This window comes from Hypanus sabinus, unplaced genomic scaffold (assembly GCF_030144855.1).
Source record: "Hypanus sabinus isolate sHypSab1 unplaced genomic scaffold, sHypSab1.hap1 scaffold_857, whole genome shotgun sequence".
In the NCBI taxonomy this organism is placed as follows: domain Eukaryota; kingdom Metazoa; phylum Chordata; class Chondrichthyes; order Myliobatiformes; family Dasyatidae; genus Hypanus; species Hypanus sabinus.
In genome coordinates this window covers 58,671-80,439 of record NW_026781709.1, presented here as the reverse complement: position 1 = coordinate 80,439, position 21,769 = coordinate 58,671, and the positions used below count along the sequence as shown (strand labels likewise).

Genomic DNA, 21,769 nt, shown 5'->3' with positions numbered 1-21,769 from the left:
GTCCTGAGGCTCCTGTATCCCCCTTCCTGATGGTTGAGGGATAATAACTGTTCCTGAACCTGGAGGTGTGGGTCCTGAGGCTCCTGTACCTCCTTCCTGATGGTTTAGGGGTAATAACTGTTCCTGAACCTGGTGGTGTGGGTCCTGAGGCTCCTGTACCTCCTTCCTGATGGTTGAGGGGTAATAACTGTTCCTGAACCTGGTGGTGTGGGTCCTAAGGCTCCTGTACCTCCTTACTGATGGTTGAGGGGGTAATAACTGTTCCTGAACCTGGTGGTGTGGGTCATGAGGCTCCTGTACCTCCTTCCTGATGATTGAGGGGTAATAACTATGTGTGTGTGTGTGTGTGTGAGTGTGTGCGCGTGTGTGTGTGTGTGTCTGTGTGTGTGAGTGTCAGTGTGTGTGTGAGTGTGTGTGTGTGTGAGTGTCAGTGTGTGTGTGTCTGTGTGTGTGTGTGTGAGTGTGTTTGTGTGAGTGTGTGTGTGTGTGTGTGAGTGTGTGTGTGTGTGTGTGTGTGTATGTGTGTGTGCGCACACACGCTTGTGCCTGTGTCTGAGGAACATTGTTCCCTGTGTACGGTTGAAAGTCAATAAGCAGAAATTGAACTTGAATTTTAAGCTTCACCCCCACAGACCCACGCGTCGGACAAAGGGGAGTAAACCCAGACTCCCTACGGCGAACGGCAGAGGGTGAGTCAGAAGCGGGGAACGCCAGGCCTACCTTTTGTCGCCGTCCTTGCAGTTCGGACAAGTGCAGGCCACCCGCTTCATCTTCTTGCTCTGCGACGCCGGCTGGCCCACCATCTCGTCGGCCGGCAGAGCGGGCTCAACCTGCAGCTGGCTCAGCTGGCTGGGGCTCAGTCCGGTGATGGTGATATTGTTGGCGGAGACTGGCGACACCACCCCCGCCTGGATGCCCAGCTGCTGCTGCCCTGCAAGATGACAAAGAAACCCGGTCTTCAGAGATCTCTGCAGCGCGCCAGAGGCCGTTCAGACAGTCTACCCCGTGCTAACCCTCTGAAAGAACTACAGACATCTACTTTCCAGCTGCTAAGTGGCTCCAGTTTCTAATTATGACCTAATCAGGTAGATAATTAATATTTTACAAATCGCCAGGGTAGTTTGATAATAAGTTTACTTTGTCTTTGAGATGTTTAGCTTGCCGAGTTCAAAACAGTTGAAATTTTTGGGCCAAGATCCTTCATCGGGACAGGAAAGGAAGGGGGAAGACACTTGAATAAGAAGGTGAGGGTTGGGGGGCAGGGGAGGACAAGCTGGAAGGTGATAGGGGAAGCCAGGTGTGTGGTGGAAGGGAGATGCTGGGAGGTGATAAGTGAAGAAGAAGTAGAATTCAATTCAATTCAATAGTGTTGTCTCCCTCCCCCAGTGTCATTTCCCTTTTCACAGTGTACGTGGAAAGTGTGGAAAACCTAAAGTTCCTTGGAGTTATGTTGTCAAAACAGCTGACATGGACCACCAGCACCTCACTGACATGGACCACCAGCACCTCACTGACATGGACCACCAACACCTCACTGACATGGACCACCAACACCTCACTGACATGGACCACCAACACCTCGCTGACATGGATCACCAACACCTCGCTGACATGGATCACCAACACCTCGCTGACATGGACCACCAACACCTCGCTGACATGGACCACCAACACCTCTCTGACATGGACCACCAACACCTCACTGACATGGACCACCGACACCTCGCTGACATGGACCACCGACACCTCGCTGACATGGATCACCAACACCTCGCTGACATGGATCACCAACACCTCGCTGACATGGACCACCAACACCTCGCTGACATGGATCACCAACACCTCGCTGACATGGACCACCAACACCTCTCTGACATGGACCACCAACACCTCGCTGACATGGATCACCAACACCTCGCTGACATGGACCACCAACACCTCACTGACATGGACCACCAACACCTCGCTGACGTGGATCACCAACACCTCACTGACATGGACCACCAACACCTCGCTGACATGGATCACCGACACCTCGCTGACATGGACCACCAACACCTCACTGACATGGACCACCAACACCTCGCTGACATGGACCACCAACACCTCGCTGACATGGACCACCAACACCTCACTGACATGGATCACCAACACCTCGCTGACATGGACCACCAACACCTCTCTGTCATGGACCACCAACACCTCACTGACATGGATCACCGACACCTCACTGACATGGATCACCGACACCTCGCTGACATGGATCACCAACACCTCGCTGACATGGATCACCAACACCTCGCTGACATGGACCACCAACACCTCGCTGACATGGATCACCAACACCTCGCTGACATGGATCACCAACACCTCGCTGACATGGACCACCAACACCTCGCTGACATGGATCACCAACACCTCGCTGACATGGATCACCAACACCTCGCTGACATGGACCACCAACAACTCGCTGACGTGGAACACCAACACCTCACTGACGTGGACCATCCACACCTCACTGACGTGGATCACCAACACCTCACTGACATGGACCACCAACACCTCACTGACATGGACCACCAACACCTCAGTGACATGGACCACCAACACCTCACTGCCGTGGAGCACCAACACCTCGCTGACATGGACCACCGACACCTCGCTGACATGGACCACCAACACCTCGCTGACATGGACCACCAACACCTCACTGACATGGATCACCAACACCTCACTGACATGGACCACCGACACCTCACTGACATGGACCACCGACAACTCACTGACATGGACCCCCGACACCTCGCTGACATGGACCACCAACACCTCGCTGACATGGACCACCGACACCTCGCTGACATGGATCACCAACACCTCACTGACATGGACCACCAACACCTCGCTGACATGGAACACCAACACCTCACTGACATGGACCACCAACACCTCGCTGACATGGACCACCAACACCTCACTGACATGGACCACCAACACCTCGCTGACATGGACCACCAACACCTCGCTGACGTGGAACACCAACACCTCACTGACGTGGACCAGCAACACCTCACTGACATGGACCACCAACACCTCACTGACATGGACCACCAACACCTCGCTGACGTGGACCACCAACACCTCACTTACATGGACCACCAACACCTCACTGACATGGACCACAAACACCTCACTGACATGGATCACCTACACCTCGCTGACATGGATCACCAACACCTCACTGACATGGACCACCAACACCTCACTGACATGGATCACCAACACCTCACTGACATGGACCACCGACACCTCACTGACATGGACCACCGACAACTCACTGACATGGACCCCCGACACCTCGCTGACATGGACCACCAACACCTCGCTGACATGGACCACCGACACCTCGCTGACATGGATCACCAACACCTCACTGACATGGACCACCAACACCTCGCTGACATGGAACACCAACACCTCACTGACATGGACCACCAACACCTCGCTGACATGGACCACCAACACCTCACTGACATGGACCACCGACACCTCACTGACATGGACCACAAACACCTCACTGACATGGATCACCTACACCTCGCTGACATGGATCACCAACACCTCTCTGTCATGGACCACCAACACCTCACTGACATGGATCACCGACACCTCACTGACATGGATCACCGACACCTCGCTGACATGGATCACCAACACCTCGCTGACATGGATCACCAACACCTCGCTGACATGGACCACCAACACCTCGCTGACATGGATCACCAACACCTCGCTGACATGGACCACCAACACCTCGCTGACATGGACCACCAACACCTCGCTGACGTGGAACACCAACACCTCACTGACGTGGACCATCCACACCTCACTGACGTGGATCACCAACACCTCACTGACATGGACCACCAACACCTCACTGACATGGACCACCAACACCTCAGTGACATGGACCACCAACACCTCACTGCCGTGGAGCACCAACACCTCGCTGACATGGACCACCGACACCTCGCTGACATGGACCACCAACACCTCGCTGACATGGACCACCAACACCTCGCTGACATGGATCACCAACACCTCGCTGACATGGACCACCAACACCTCACTGACATGGACCACCAACACCTCGCTGACATGGACCCCCAACACCTCGCTGACATGGACCACCAACACCTCGCTGACATGGAACACCAACACCTCTCTGACATGGACCACCAACACCTCGCTGACATGGAACACCAACACCTCACTGACATGGACCACCAACACCTCGCTGACATGGACCACCGACACCTCACTGACATGGACCACAAACACCTCACTGACATGGATCACCTACACCTCGCTGACATGGAGCACCAACACCTCACTGACATGGACCACCAACACCTCACTGACATGGATCACCAACACCTCACTGACATGGACCACCGACACCTCACTGACATGGACCACCGACAACTCACTGACATGGACCCCCGACACCTCGCTGACATGGACCACCAACACCTCGCTGACATGGACCACCGACACCTCGCTGACATGGATCACCAACACCTCACTGACATGGACCACCAACACCTCGCTGACATGGAACACCAACACCTCACTGACATGGACCACCAACACCTCGCTGACATGGACCACCAACACCTCACTGACATGGACCACCAACACCTCGCTGACATGGACCACCAACACCTCGCTGACGTGGAACACCAACACCTCACTGACGTGGACCAGCAACACCTCACTGACATGGACCACCAACACCTCACTGACATGGACCACCAACACCTCGCTGACGTGGACCACCAACACCTCACTTACATGGACCACCAACACCTCGCTGACATGGATCACCAACACCTCGCTGACGTGGACCACCAACACCTCACTGACATGGATCACCAACACCTCACTGACATGGATCACCAACACCTCACTGACGTGGAGCACCAACCCCTCACTGACATGGACCACCAACACCTCACTGACATGGATCACCAACACCTCGCTGACGTGGATCACCAACACCTCACTTACATGGACCACCAACACCTCGCTGACATGGATCACCAACACCTCGCTGACGTGGACCACCAACACCTCACTGACATGGATCACCAACACCTCACTGACATGGATCACCAACAGCTCACTGACGTGGAGCACCAACCCCTCACTGACATGGACCACCAACACCTCGCTGACATGGATCACCAACACCTCGCTGACGTGGATCACCAACACCTCGCTGACGTGGACCACCAACACCTCGCTGACATGGACCACCAACACCTCACTGACATGGATCACCAACACCTCGCTGACATGGATCACCAACACCTCGCTGACATGGACCACCAACACCTCTCTGACATGGACCACCAACACCTCACTGACATGGATCACCAACACCTCACTGACGTGGACCACCAACACCTCGCTGACATGGATCACCAACACCTCGCTGACATGGATCACAAACACCTCGCTGACATGGACCACCAACACCTCTCTGACATGGACCACCAACACCTCACTGACATGGATCACCAACACCTCACTGACGTGGACCACCAACACCTCGCTGACGTGGACCACCAACACCTCGCTGACATGGACCACCAACACCTCGCTGACATGGACCACCAACACCTCGCTGACATGGATCACCAACACCTCGCTGACATGGATCACCAACACCTCGCTGACATGGACCACCAACACCTCGCTGACGTGGAACACCAACACCTCGCTGACGTGGAACACCAACACCTCACTGACGTGGACCACCAACACCTCACTGACGTGGACCACCAACACCTCGCTGACATGGACCCCCAACACCTCGCTGACATGGATCACCAACACCTCGCTGACATGGACCACCAACACCTCGCTGACGTGGAACACCAACACCTCACTGACATGGACCACCAACACCTCACTGACGTGGACCCCCAACACCTCGCTGACATGGACCCCCAACAGCTCGCTGACATGGACCACCGACACCTCGCTGACATGGATCACCTACACCTCGCTGACATGGACCACCAACACCTCGCTGACATGGACCCCCAACACCTCGCTGACATGGATCACCAACACCTCGCTGACATGGATCACCAACACCTCACTGACATGGATCACCAACACCTCGCTGACATGGACCCCCAACACCTCGCTGACATGGATCACCAACACCTCGCTGACATGGATCACCAACACCTCACTGACATGGATCACCAACACCTCGCTGACATGGACCACCAACAGCTCACTGACATGGACCACCAACAGCTCGCTGACATGGACCACCAACACCTCACTGACATGGATCACCAACACCTCGCTGACATGGACCACCAACACCTCACTGACATGGACCACCGACACCTCGCTGACATGGATCACCTACACCTCACTGACATGGACCACCAACACCTCACTGACGTGGACCACCAACACCTCGCTGACATGGACCACCAACACCTCGCTGACATGGACCACCGACACCTCGCTGACATGGACCACCGACACCTCACTGACATGGACCACCAACACCTCACTGACATAGATCACCAACACCTCACTGACATGGATCACCAACACCTCACTGACGTGGACCACCGACACCTCACTGACATGGACCACCAACACCTCGCTAACATGGATCACCAACACCTCGGTGACGTGGACCACCGACACCTCGCTGACATGGATCACCGACACCTCGCTGACATGGACCACCGACACCTCACTGACATGGACCACCAACACCTCACTGACATGGACCACCAACACCTCACTGACATGGACCACCAACACCTCGCTGACATGGACCACCAACACCTCGCTGACATGGACCACCAACACCTCGCTGACATGGACCACCAACACCTCACTGACATGGACCACCAACACCTCAATGACATGGACCACCAACACCTCGCTGACATGGACCACCAACACCTCACTGACATGGATCACCAACACCTCGCTGACATGGACCACCAACACCTCGCTGACATAGACCACCGACACCTCACTGACATGGACCACCAACACCTCACTGACATGGATCACCAACACCTCACTGACATGGATCACCAACACCTCACTGACATGGCCCACCGACACCTCACTGACATGGACCACCAACACCTCGCTGACATGGATCACCAACACCTCGCTGACATGGATCACCAACACCTCACTGACATGGCCCACCGACACCTCGCTGACATGGCCCACCGACACCTCGCTGACATGGACCACCAACACCTCGCTGACATGGACCACCAACACCTCGCTGACATGGACCACCAACACCTCGCAGACATGGATCACCAACACCTCGCTGACATGGATCACCGACACCTCGCTGACATGGACCACCAACACCTCGGTGACATGGACCACCAGCACCTCGCTGACGTGGATCACCAACACCTCGCTGACATGGACCACCAACACCTCGCTGACATGGACCACCAACACCTCGCTGACATGGACCACCGACACCTCGGTGACATGGACCACCAACACCTCGGTGACATGGACCACCAACACCTCACTGACATGGATCACCAACACCTCACTGACATGGACCACCAACACCTCGCTGACATGGATCACGGACACCTCGCTGACATGGACCACCAACACCTCATGACATGGACCACCAACACCTCGCTGACATGGACCACCAACACCTCGGTGACGTGGACCACCAACACCTCGCTGACATGGACCCCCAACACCTCGCTGACATGGACCCCCAACACCTCGCTGACATGGACCACCAACACCTCGGTGACGTGGACCACCAACACCTCGCTGACATGGACCACCAACACCTCACTGACATGGACCACCAACACCTCGCTGACATGGACCACCAACAACTCGCTGACATGGATCACCAAAACCTCGCTGACATGGACCACCAACACCTCGCTGACATGGATCACCAACACCTCGCTGACATGGACCACCAACACCTCACTGACATGGACCACCAACACCTCGCTGACATGGACCACCAACACCTCGCTGACGTGGACCACCGACACCTCACTGACATGGACCACCGACACCTCGCTGACATGGACCACCAACACCTCGCTGACATGGACCACCAACACCTCGCTGACAAGGACCACCAACACCTCGCTGACATGGACCACCAACACCTCGCTGACATGGACCACCAACACCTCGCTGACATGGACCACCAACACCTCGCTGACATGGATCACCGACACCTCGCTGACATGGACCACCAACACCTCGCTGACGTGGATCACCAACACCTCGCTGACATGGACCACCAACACCTCGCTGACATGGATCACCAACACCTCACTGACATGGATCACCAACACCTCACTGACATGGACCACCAACACCTCACTGACATGGACCACCAACACCTCGCTGACATGGATCACCAACACCTCGCTGACATGGACCACCAACACCTCGCTGACATGGACCACCAACACCTCGCTGACAAGGACCACCAACACCTCGCTGACATGGACCACCAACACCTCGCTGACATGGACCACCAACACCTCGCTGACATGGACCACCAACACCTCGCTGACATGGATCACCGACACCTCGCTGACATGGACCACCAACACCTCGCTGACGTGGATCACCAACACCTCGCTGACATGGACCACCAACACCTCGCTGACGTGGATCACCAACACCTCGCTGACATGGACCACCGACACCTCGCTGACGTGGACCACCAACACCTCGCTGACATGGATCACCGACACCTCACTGACATGGATCACCAACACCTCGCTGACGTGGATCACCGACACCTCGCTGACATGGACCACCGACACCTCACTGACATGGACCACCAACACCTCACTGACATGGACCACCAACACCTCGCTGACATGGATCACCAACACCTCGCTGACATGGATCACCGACACCTCACTGACATGGATTACCAACACCTCGCTGACGTGGACCACCGACACCTCGCTGACGTGGAACACCAACACCTCGCTGACATGGACCACCAACACCTCACTGACATGGACCACCGCCACCTCGCTGACATGGACCACCAACACCTCACTGACATGGACCACCAACACCTCACTGACATGGACCACCAACACCTCGCTGACGTGGACCATCAACACCTCACTGACGTGGATCACCAACACCTCGCTGACGTGGACCCCCAACACCTCGCTGACATGGACCACCGACACCTCACTGACGTGGACCACCAACACCTCGCTGACATGGAGCACCAACACCTCGCTGACATGGAGCACCAACACCTCACTGACATGGACCACCAACACCTCTCTGACATGGAGCACCGACACCTCACTGACATGGACCCCCAACACCTCGCTGACATGGACCCCCAACACCTCGCTGACATGGACCCCCAACACCTCGCTGACATGGACCACCAACACCTCGCTGACATGGACCACCAACACCTCACTGACATGGACCACCAACACCTCGCTGACGTGGACCACCAACACCTCGCTGACATGGAACACCAACACCTCGCTGACGTGGAGCACCAACACCTCACTGACATGGACCACCAACACCTCGCTGACATGGACCACCAACACCTCACTGACATGGACCACCAACACATCGCTGACGTGGACCACCAACACCTCGCTGACATGGACCACCAACACCTCACTGACATGGACCACCAACACATCGCTGACGTGGACCACCAACACCTCGCTGACATGGACCACCAACACCTCGCTGATATGGACCACCAACACCTCGCTGACATGGACCACCAACACCTCACTGACATGGATCACCAACACCTCACTGACATGGATCACCAACACCTCACTGACATGGACCACCAACACCTCACTGACGTGGATCACCAACACCTCGCTGACATGGACCACCAACACCTCACTGACATGGATCACCAACACCTCGCTGACATTGACCACCAACACCTCGCTGACATGGATCACCAACACCTCGCTGACATGGACCACCAACACCTCGCTGACATGGACCACCAACACCTCGCTGACATGGACCACCAACACCTCGCTGACATGGACCACCAACACCTCGCTGACATGGACCACCAACACCTCACTGACATGGACCACCAACACCTCGCTGACATGGACCACCAACACCTCACTGACATTGATCACCAACACCTCGCTGACGTGGACCACCAACACCTCGCTGACATGGGCCACCAACACCTCGCTGACATAGACCACCAACACCTCACTGACATGGACCACCAACACTTCACTGACATGGATCACCAACACCTCGCTGACATGGATCACCGACACCTCACTGACATGGATCACCGACACCTCACTGACATGGATCACCGACACCTCACTGACATGGACCACCGACACCTCACTGACATGGACCACCAACACCTCACTGACATAGACCACCGACACCTCGCTGACATGGACCACCAACACCTCGCTGACATAGACCACCGACACCTCACTGACATAGACCACCGACACCTCACTGACATGGACCACCAACACCTCACTGACATGGATCACCAACACCTCGCTGACATGTATCACCGACACCTCAATGACGTGGATCACCAACACCTCGCTGACGTGGATCACCAACACCTCAGTGACATGGACCCCCAACACCTCACTGACATGGACCACCAACACCTCGCTGACATGGATCACCAACACCTCACTGACGTGGACCACCAACACCTCACTGACATGGACCACCGACACCTCGCTGACATGGACCACCGACACCTCGCTGACATGGACCACCAACACCTCGCTGACATGGACCACCAACACCTCGCTGTCATGGACCACCTACACCTCGCTGACATGGACCACCGACACCTCACTGACATGGACCACCAACACCTCGCTGACATGGATCACCAACACCTCGCTGACATGGACCACCCACACCTCGCTGACGTGGACCACCAACACCTCGCTGACATGGACCACCAACACCTCGCTGACATGGACCACCAACACCTCGCTGACATGGACCACCAACACCTCGCTGACATGGACCACCAACACCTCACTGACATGGATCACCAACACCTCGCTGACGTGGACCATCAACACCTCACTGACGTGGATCACCAACACCTCGCTGACGTGGATCCCCAACACCTCGCTGACATGGACCACCGACACCTCACTGACGTGGACCACCAACACCTCGCTGACATGGAGCACCAACACCTCGCTGACATGGAGCACCAACACCTCACTGACATGGACCACCAACACCTCTCTGACATGGAGCACCAACACCTCACTGACATGGACCCCCGACACCTCGCTGACATGGACCCCCAACACCTCGCTGACATGGACCCCCAACACCTCGCTGACATGGACCACCAACACCTCGCTGACATGGACCACCAACACCTCGCTGACATGGACCACCAACACCTCACTGACATTGATCACCAACACCTCGCTGACGTGGACCACCAACACCTCGCTGACATGGACCACCAACACCTCGCTGACGTGGATCACCAACACCTCGCTGACATGGACCACCAACACCTCGCTGACATGGACCACCAACACCTCGCTGACATGGACCACCAACACCTCACTGACATTGAGCACCAACACCTCGCTGACGTGGACCACCAACACCTCGCTGACATGGGCCACCAACACCTCGCTGACATAGACCACCGACACCTCACTGACATGGACCACCAACACCTCACTGACATGGATCACCAACACCTCGCTGACATGGATCACCGACACCTCGCTGACATAGACCACCGACACCTCACTGACATGGACCACCGACACCTCGCTGACATGGACCACCAACACCTCGCTGACATTGACCACCAACACCTCGCTGACATGGACCACCAACACCTCGCTGACATTGACCACCAACACCTCACTGACATGGACCACCGACACCTCGCTGACATGGATCACCGACACCTCGCTGACATGGATCAACGACAGCTCGCTGACATGGACCACCGACACCTCGCTGACATGGACCACCAACACCTCGCTGACATAGACCACCGACACCTCACTGACATGGACCATCGACACCTCGCTGACATGGACCACCGACACCTCGCTGACATAGACCACCGACACCTCACTGACATGGACCACCAACACCTCACTGACATGGATCACCAACACCTCGCTGACATGGATCACCGACACCTCGCTGACATAGACCACCGACACCTCACTGACATGGACCACCGACACCTCGCTGACATGGACCACCAACACCTCGCTGACATTGACCACCAACACCTCGCTGACATGGACCACCAACACCTCGCTGACATTGACCACCAACACCTCACTGACATGGACCACCGACACCTCGCTGACATGGATCACCGACACCTCGCTGACATGGATCAACGACAGCTCGCTGACATGGACCACCGACACCTCGCTGACATGGACCACCGACACCTCGCTGACATGGACCACCGACACCTCGCTGACATGGATCACCAACACCTCGCTGACGTGGATCACCAATACCTCGCTGACGTGGACCCCCAACACCTCGCTGACGTGGACCACCAACACCTCGCTGACATGGACCACCAACACCTCACTGACGTGGACCACCAACACCTCGCTGACATGGAGCACCAACACCTCGCTGAAATGGAGCACCAACATCTCACTGACATGGAGCACCAACACCTCACTGACATGGAGCACCGACACCTCACTGACATGGACCCCCAACACCTCGCTGACATGGACCCCCAACACCTCGCTGACATGGACCCCCAACACCTCGCTGACATGGACCACCAACACCTCGCTGACATGGACCACCAACACATCGCTGACGTGGACCACCAACACATCGCTGACGTGGACCACCAACACCTCGCTGACATGGACCACCAACACCTCGCTGACATGGACCACCAACACCTCGCTGACATGGACCACCAACACCTCGCTGACGCGGACCACCAACACCTCGCTGACATGGACCACCAACACCTCACTGACATGGACCACCAACACCTCACTGACATGGACCACCAACACCTCACTGACATGGACCACCAACACCTCAGTGACGTGGACCACCAACACCTCACTGACATGCAGCACCAACACCTCACTGACATGCAGCACCAACACCTCACTGACATGGAGCACGAACACCTCACTGACATGGACCACCAACACCTCACTGACATGAACCACCAACACCTCGCTGACATGGAGCACCAACACCTCGCTGACATGGAGCACCAACACCTCGCTGACATGGAGCACCAACACCTCGCTGACGTGGAGCACCAACACCTCGCTGACATAGACCACCAACACCTCGCTGACATGGAGCACCAACACCTCACTGACATGGACCACCAACAACTCGCTGACATGGAGCACCAACACCTCGCTGACGTGGAGCACCAACACCTCACTGACATGGACCACCAACACCTCGCTGACATGGACCACCAACACCTCGCTGACATGGACCACCAACACCTCGCTGACATGGACCACCAACACCTCGCAGACATGGACCACCAACACCTCGCTGACATGGACCACCAACACCTCGCTGACATGGATCACCAACACCTCACTGACATGGATCACCAACACCTCACTGACATGGACCAGCAACACCTCGCTGACATGGACCACCAACACCTCACTGACATGGATCACCAACACCTCACTGACGTGGACCACCAACACCTCACTGACGTGGACCACCAACACCTCGCTGACATGGATCACCAACACCTCGCTGACATGGACCACCAACACCTCACTGACATGGACCACCAACACCTCGCTGACATGGACCACCAACACCTCACTGACATGGATCACCAACACCTCGGTGACATAGACCACCAACACCTCACTGACATGGAGCACCAACACCTCGCTGACATGGATCACCAACACCTCGCTGACGTGGACCACCAACACCTCGCTGACATGGGCCACCAACACCTCGCTGACATAGACCACCAACACCTCACTGACATGGACCACCAACACTTCACTGACATGGACCACCAACACCTCACTGACATGGATCACCAACACCTCACTGACATGGATCACCGACACCTCGCTGACATGGATCACCGACACCTCACTGACATGGATCACCGACACCTCACTGACATGGATCACCGACACCTCGCTGACATGGACCACCGACACCTCGCTGACATGGACCACCAACACCTCGCTGACATAGACCACCGACACCTCACTGACATGGACCACCGACACCTCGCTGACATGGACCACCGACACCTCACTGACATAGACCACCGACACCTCACTGACATGGACCACCAACACCTCACTGACATGGATCACCAACACCTCGCTGACATAGACCACCGACACCTCGCTGACATAGACCACCGACACCTCACTGACATGGACCACCGACACCTCGCTGACATGGACCACCAACACCTCACTGACATGGACCACCGACACCTCACTGACATGGACCACCAACACCTCACTGACATGGATCACCAACACCTCGCTGACATGGATCACCGACACCTCGCTGACATAGACCACCGACACCTCACTGACATGGACCACCGACACCTCGCTGACATGGACCACCAACACCTCGCTGACATTGACCACCAACACCTCGCTGACATGGACCACCAACACCTCGCTGACATTGACCACCAACACCTCACTGACATGGACCACCGACACCTCACTGACATGGATCACCAACACCTCGCTGACATGGACCACCAACACCTCGCTGACATGGACCACCAACACCTCGCTGACATGGACCACCGACACCTCGCTGACATGGACCACCAACACCTCGCTGACATGGATCACCGACACCTCGCTGACATGGATCAACGACACCTCGCTGACATGGACCACCGACACCTCGCTGACATGGACCACCAACACCTCGCTGACATGGATCACCAACACCTCGCTGACATGGATCACCAACACCTCGCTGACGTGGATCACCAACACCTCGCTGACGTGGACCCCCAACACCTCGCTGACATGGACCACCGACACCTCACTGACGTGGACCACCAACACCTCGCTGACATGGAGCACCAACACCTCGCTGACATGGAGCACCAACACCTCGCTGAAATGGAGCACCAACACCTCACTGACATGGAGCACCAACACCTCACTGACATGGAGCACCGACACCTCACTGACATGGACCCCCAACACCTCGCTGACATGGACCCCCAACACCTCGCTGACATGGACCCCCAACACCTCGCTGACATGGACCACCAACGCCTCGCTGACATGGACCACCAACACCTCACTGACATGGACCACCAACACATCGCTGACGTGGACCACCTACACCTCGCTGACATGGACCACCAACACCTCGCTGACATGGATCACCGACACCTCACTGACATGGATCACCAACACCTCGCTGACGTGGACCACCGACACCTCGCTGACGTGGACCACCAACACCTCGCTGACATGGACCACCAACACCTCACTAACATGGACCACCGCCACCTCGCTGACATGGACCACCAACACCTCACTGACATGGACCACCAACACCTCACTGACATGGATCACCAACACCTCGCTGACGTGGACCATCAACACCTCACTGACGTGGATCACCAACACCTCGCTGACGTGGACCCCCAACACCTCGCTGACATGGACCACCGACACCTCACTGACGTGGACCACCAACACCTCGCTGACATGGAGCACCAACACCTCGCTGACATGGAGCACCAACACCTCACTGACATGGACCACCAACATCTCTCTGACATGGAGCACCGACACCTCACTGACATGGACCCCCAACACCTCGCTGACATGGACCCCCAACACCTCGCTGACATGGACCCCCAACACCTCGCTGACATGGACCACCAACACCTCGCTGACATGGACCACCAACACCTCACTGACATGGACCACCAACACATCGCTGACGTGGACCACCAACACCTCGCTGACATGGACCACCAACACCTCGCTGACATGGACCACCAACACCTCGCTGACATGGACCACCAACACCTCGCTGACATGGACCACCAACACCTCGCTGACATGGACCACCGACACCTCGCTGACATGGACCACCGACACCTCACTGACATGGATCACCAACACCTCACTGACATGGACCACCAACACCTCAGTGACGTGGACCACCAACACCTCGCTGACATAGACCACCGACACCTCACTGACATGGACCACCGACACCTCGCTGACATGGACCACCGACACCTCACTGACATAGACCACCGACACCTCACTGACATGGACCACCAACACCTCACTGACATGGATCACCAACACCTCGCTGACATAGACCACCGACACCTCGCTGACATAGACCACCGACACCTCACTGACATGGACCACCGACACCTCGCTGACATGGACCACCAACACCTCACTGACATGGACCACCGACACCTCACTGACATGGACCACCAACACCTCACTGACATGGATCACCAACACCTCGCTGACATGGATCACCGACACCTCGCTGACATAGACCACCGACACCTCACTGACATGGACCACCGACACCTCGCTGACATGGACCACCAACACCTCGCTGACATTGACCACCAACACCTCGCTGACATGGACCACCAACACCTCGCTGACATTGACCACCAACACCTCACTGACATGGACCACCGACACCTCACTGACATGGATCACCAACACCTCGCTGACATGGACCACCAACACCTCGCTGACATGGACCACCAACACCTCGCTGACATGGACCACCGACACCTCGCTGACATGGACCACCAACACCTCGCTGACATGGATCACCGACACCTCGCTGACATGGATCAACGACACCTCGCTGACATGGACCACCGACACCTCGCTGACATGGACCACCAACACCTCGCTGACATGGATCACCAACACCTCGCTGACATGGATCACCAACACCTCGCTGACGTGGATCACCAACACCTCGCTGACGTGGACCCCCAACACCTCGCTGACATGGACCACCGACACCTCACTGACGTGGACCACCAACACCTCGCTGACATGGAGCACCAACACCTCGCTGACATGGAGCACCAACACCTCGCTGAAATGGAGCACCAACACCTCACTGACATGGAGCACCAACACCTCACTGACATGGAGCACCGACACCTCACTGACATGGACCCCCAACACCTCGCTGACATGGACCCCCAACACCTCGCTGACATGGACCCCCAACACCTCGCTGACATGGACCACCAACGCCTCGCTGACATGGACCACCAACACCTCACTGACATGGACCACCAACACATCGCTGACGTGGACCACCTACACCTCGCTGACATGGACCACCAACACCTCGCTGACATGGATCACCGACACCTCACTGACATGGACCACCGACACCTCACTGACATGGACCACCAACACCTCACTGACATGGATCACCAACACCTCGCTGACATGGATCACCGACACCTCGCTGACATAGACCACCGACACCTCACTGACATGGACCACCGACACCTCGCTGACATGGACCACCAACACCTCGCTGACATTGACCACCAACACCTCGCTGACATGGACCACCAACACCTCGCTGACATTGACCACCAACACCTCACTGACATGGACCACCGACACCTCACTGACATGGATCACCAACACCTCGCTGACATGGACCACCAACACCTCGCTGACATGGACCACCAACACCTCGCTGACATGGACCACCGACACCTCGCTGACATGGACCACCAACACCTCGCTGACATGGATCACCGACACCTCGCTGACATGGATCAACGACACCTCGCTGACATGGACCACCGACACCTCGCTGACATGGACCACCAACACCTCGCTGACATGGATCACCAACACCTCGCTGACATGGATCACCAACACCTCGCTGACGTGGATCACCAACACCTCGCTGACGTGGACCCCCAACACCTCGCTGACATGGACCACCGACACCTCACTGACGTGGACCACCAACACCTCGCTGACATGGAGCACCAACACCTCGCTGACATGGAGCACCAACACCTCGCTGAAATGGAGCACCAACACCTCACTGACATGGAGCACCAACACCTCACTGACATGGAGCACCGACACCTCACTGACATGGACCCCCAACACCTCGCTGACATGGACCCCCAACACCTCGCTGACATGGACCCCCAACACCTCGCTGACATGGACCACCAACGCCTCGCTGACATGGACCACCAACACCTCACTGACATGGACCACCAACACATCGCTGACGTGGACCACCTACACCTCGCTGACATGGACCACCAACACCTCGCTGACATGGATCACCGACACCTCACTGACATGGATCACCAACACCTCGCTGACGTGGACCACCGACACCTCGCTGACGTGGACCACCAACACCTCGCTGACATGGACCACCAACACCTCACTGACATGGACCACCGCCACCTCGCTGACATGGACCACCAACACCTCACTGACATGGACCACCAACACCTCACTGACATGGATCACCAACACCTCGCTGACGTGGACCATCAACACCTCACTGACGTGGATCACCAACACCTCGCTGACGTGGACCCCCAACACCTCGCTGACATGGACCACCGACACCTCACTGACGTGGACCACCAACACCTCGCTGACATGGAGCACCAACACCTCGCTGACATGGAGCACCAACACCTCACTGACATGGACCACCAACATCTCTCTGACATGGAGCACCGACACCTCACTGACATGGACCCCCAACACCTCGCTGACATGGACCCCCAACACCTCGCTGACATGGACCCCCAACACCTCGCTGACATGGACCACCAACACCTCGCTGACATGGACCACCAACACCTCACTGACATGGACCACCAACACATCGCTGACGTGGACCACCAACACCTCGCTGACATGGACCACCAACACCTCGCTGACATGGACCACCAACACCTCGCTGACATGGACCACCAACACCTCGCTGACATGGACCACCAACACCTCGCTGACATGGACCACCGACACCTCGCTGACATGGACCACCGACACCTCACTGACATGGATCACCAACACCTCACTGACATGGATCACCAACACCTCACTGACATGGACCACCAACACCTCACTGACATGGACCACCAACACCTCGCTGACATGGACCACCAACACCTCGCTGACATTGACCACCAACACCTCGCTGACATGGATCACCAACACCTCGCTGACATGGACCACCAACACCTCGCTGACATGGACCACCAACACCTCGCTGACATGGACCACCAACACCTCGCTGACATGGATCACCGACACCTCGCTGACATGGATCACCAACACCTCGCTGACATGGACCACCAACACCTCACTGACATGGACCACCAACACCTCACTGACATGGACCACCAACACCTCGCTGACGTGGATCACCAACACCTCGCTGACATGGGCCACCAACACCTCGCTGACATGGGCCACCAACACCTCGCTGACATAGACCACCAACACCTCACTGACATGGACCACCAACACCTCACTGACATGGATCACCAACACCTCGCTGACATGGATCACCGACACCTCACTGACATGGATCACCGACACCTCACTGACATGGATCACCGACACCTCGCTGACATGGACCACCAACACCTCGCTGACATGGACCACCAACACCTCGCTGACATAGACCACCGACACCTCACTGACATGGACCACCGACACCTCGCTGACATGGACCACCGACACCTCGCTGACATAGACCACCGACACCTCACTGACATGGACCACCAACACCTCACTGACATGGACCACCAACACCTCGCTGACGTGGACCACCAACACCTCACTGACGTGGATCACCAACACCTCGCTGACATGTATCACCGACACCTCAATGACGTGGATCACCAACACCTCGCTGACATGGATCACCAACACCTCAGTGACATGGACCCCCAACACCTCACTGACATGGACCACCAACACCTCGCTGACATGGATCACCAACACCTCACTGACGTGGACCACCAACACCTCACTGACATGGACCACCGACACCTCGCTGACATGGACCACCGACACCTCGCTGACATGGACCACCAACACCTCGCTGTCATGGACCACCTACACCTCACTGACATGGACCACCAACACCTCGCTGACGTGGACCACCAACACCTCACTTACATGGACCACCAACACCTCGCTGACATGGATCACCAACACCTCGCTGACGTGGACCACCAACACCTCACTGACATGGATCACCAACACCTCACTGACATGGATCACCAACACCTCACTGACGTGGAGCACCAACCCCTCACTGACATGGACCACCAACACCTCACTGACATGGATCACCAACACCTCGCTGACGTGGATCACCAACACCTCACTTACATGGACCACCAACACCTCGCTGACATGGATCACCAACACCTCGCTGACGTGGACCACCAACACCTCACTGACATGGATCACCAACACCTCACTGACATGGATCACCAACACCTCACTGACGTGGAGCACCAACCCCTCACTGACATGGACCACCAACACCTCGCTGACATGGATCACCAACACCTCACTGACATGGACCCCCAACACCTCGCTGACATGGACCCCCAACACCTCGCTGACATGGACCCCCAACACCTCGCTGACATGGACCCCCAACACCTCGCTGACATGGACCACCAACACCTCGCTGACATGGACCACCAACACCTCGCTGACATGGACCACCAACACCTCACTGACATGGACCACCAACACATCGCTGACGTGGACCACCAACACCTCGCTGACATGGACCACCAACACCTCGCTGACATGGACCACCAACACCTCGCTGACATGGACCACCAACACCTCGCTGACATGGACCACCAACACCTCGCTGACATGGACCACCGACACCTCGCTGACATGGACCACCGACACCTCACTGACATGGATCACCAACACCTCACTGACATGGATCACCAACACCTCACTGACATGGACCACCAACACCTCACTGACATGGACCACCAACACCTCGCTGACATGGACCACCAACACCTCGCTGACATTGACCACCAACACCTCGCTGACATGGATCACCAACACCTCGCTGACATGGACCACCAACACCTCGCTGACATGGACCACCAACACCTCGCTGACATGGACCACCAACACCTCGCTGACATGGATCACCGACACCTCGCTGACATGGATCACCAACACCTCGCTGACATGGACCACCAACACCTCACTGACATGGACCACCAACACCTCACTGACATGGACCACCAACACCTCGCTGACGTGGATCACCAACACCTCGCTGACATGGGCCACCAACACCTCGCTGACATGGGCCACCAACACCTCGCTGACATAGACCACCAACACCTCACTGACATGGACCACCAACACCTCACTGACATGGATCACCAACACCTCGCTGACATGGATCACCGACACCTCACTGACATGGATCACCGACACCTCACTGACATGGATCACCGACACCTCGCTGACATGGACCACCAACACCTCGCTGACATGGACCACCAACACCTCGCTGACATAGACCACCGACACCTCACTGACATGGACCACCGACACCTCGCTGA

At 56.6% G+C, this 21,769-nt stretch overlaps 1 pseudogene; it reads right to left on the bottom strand.

The window, feature by feature from the left end:
• Positions 1–274: 274 nt before the first annotated feature.
• LOC132390311 (transcription factor Sp2-like) overlaps positions 275–21,769 on the bottom strand; it is a 79,151-nt pseudogene continuing 57,656 nt past the window's right edge.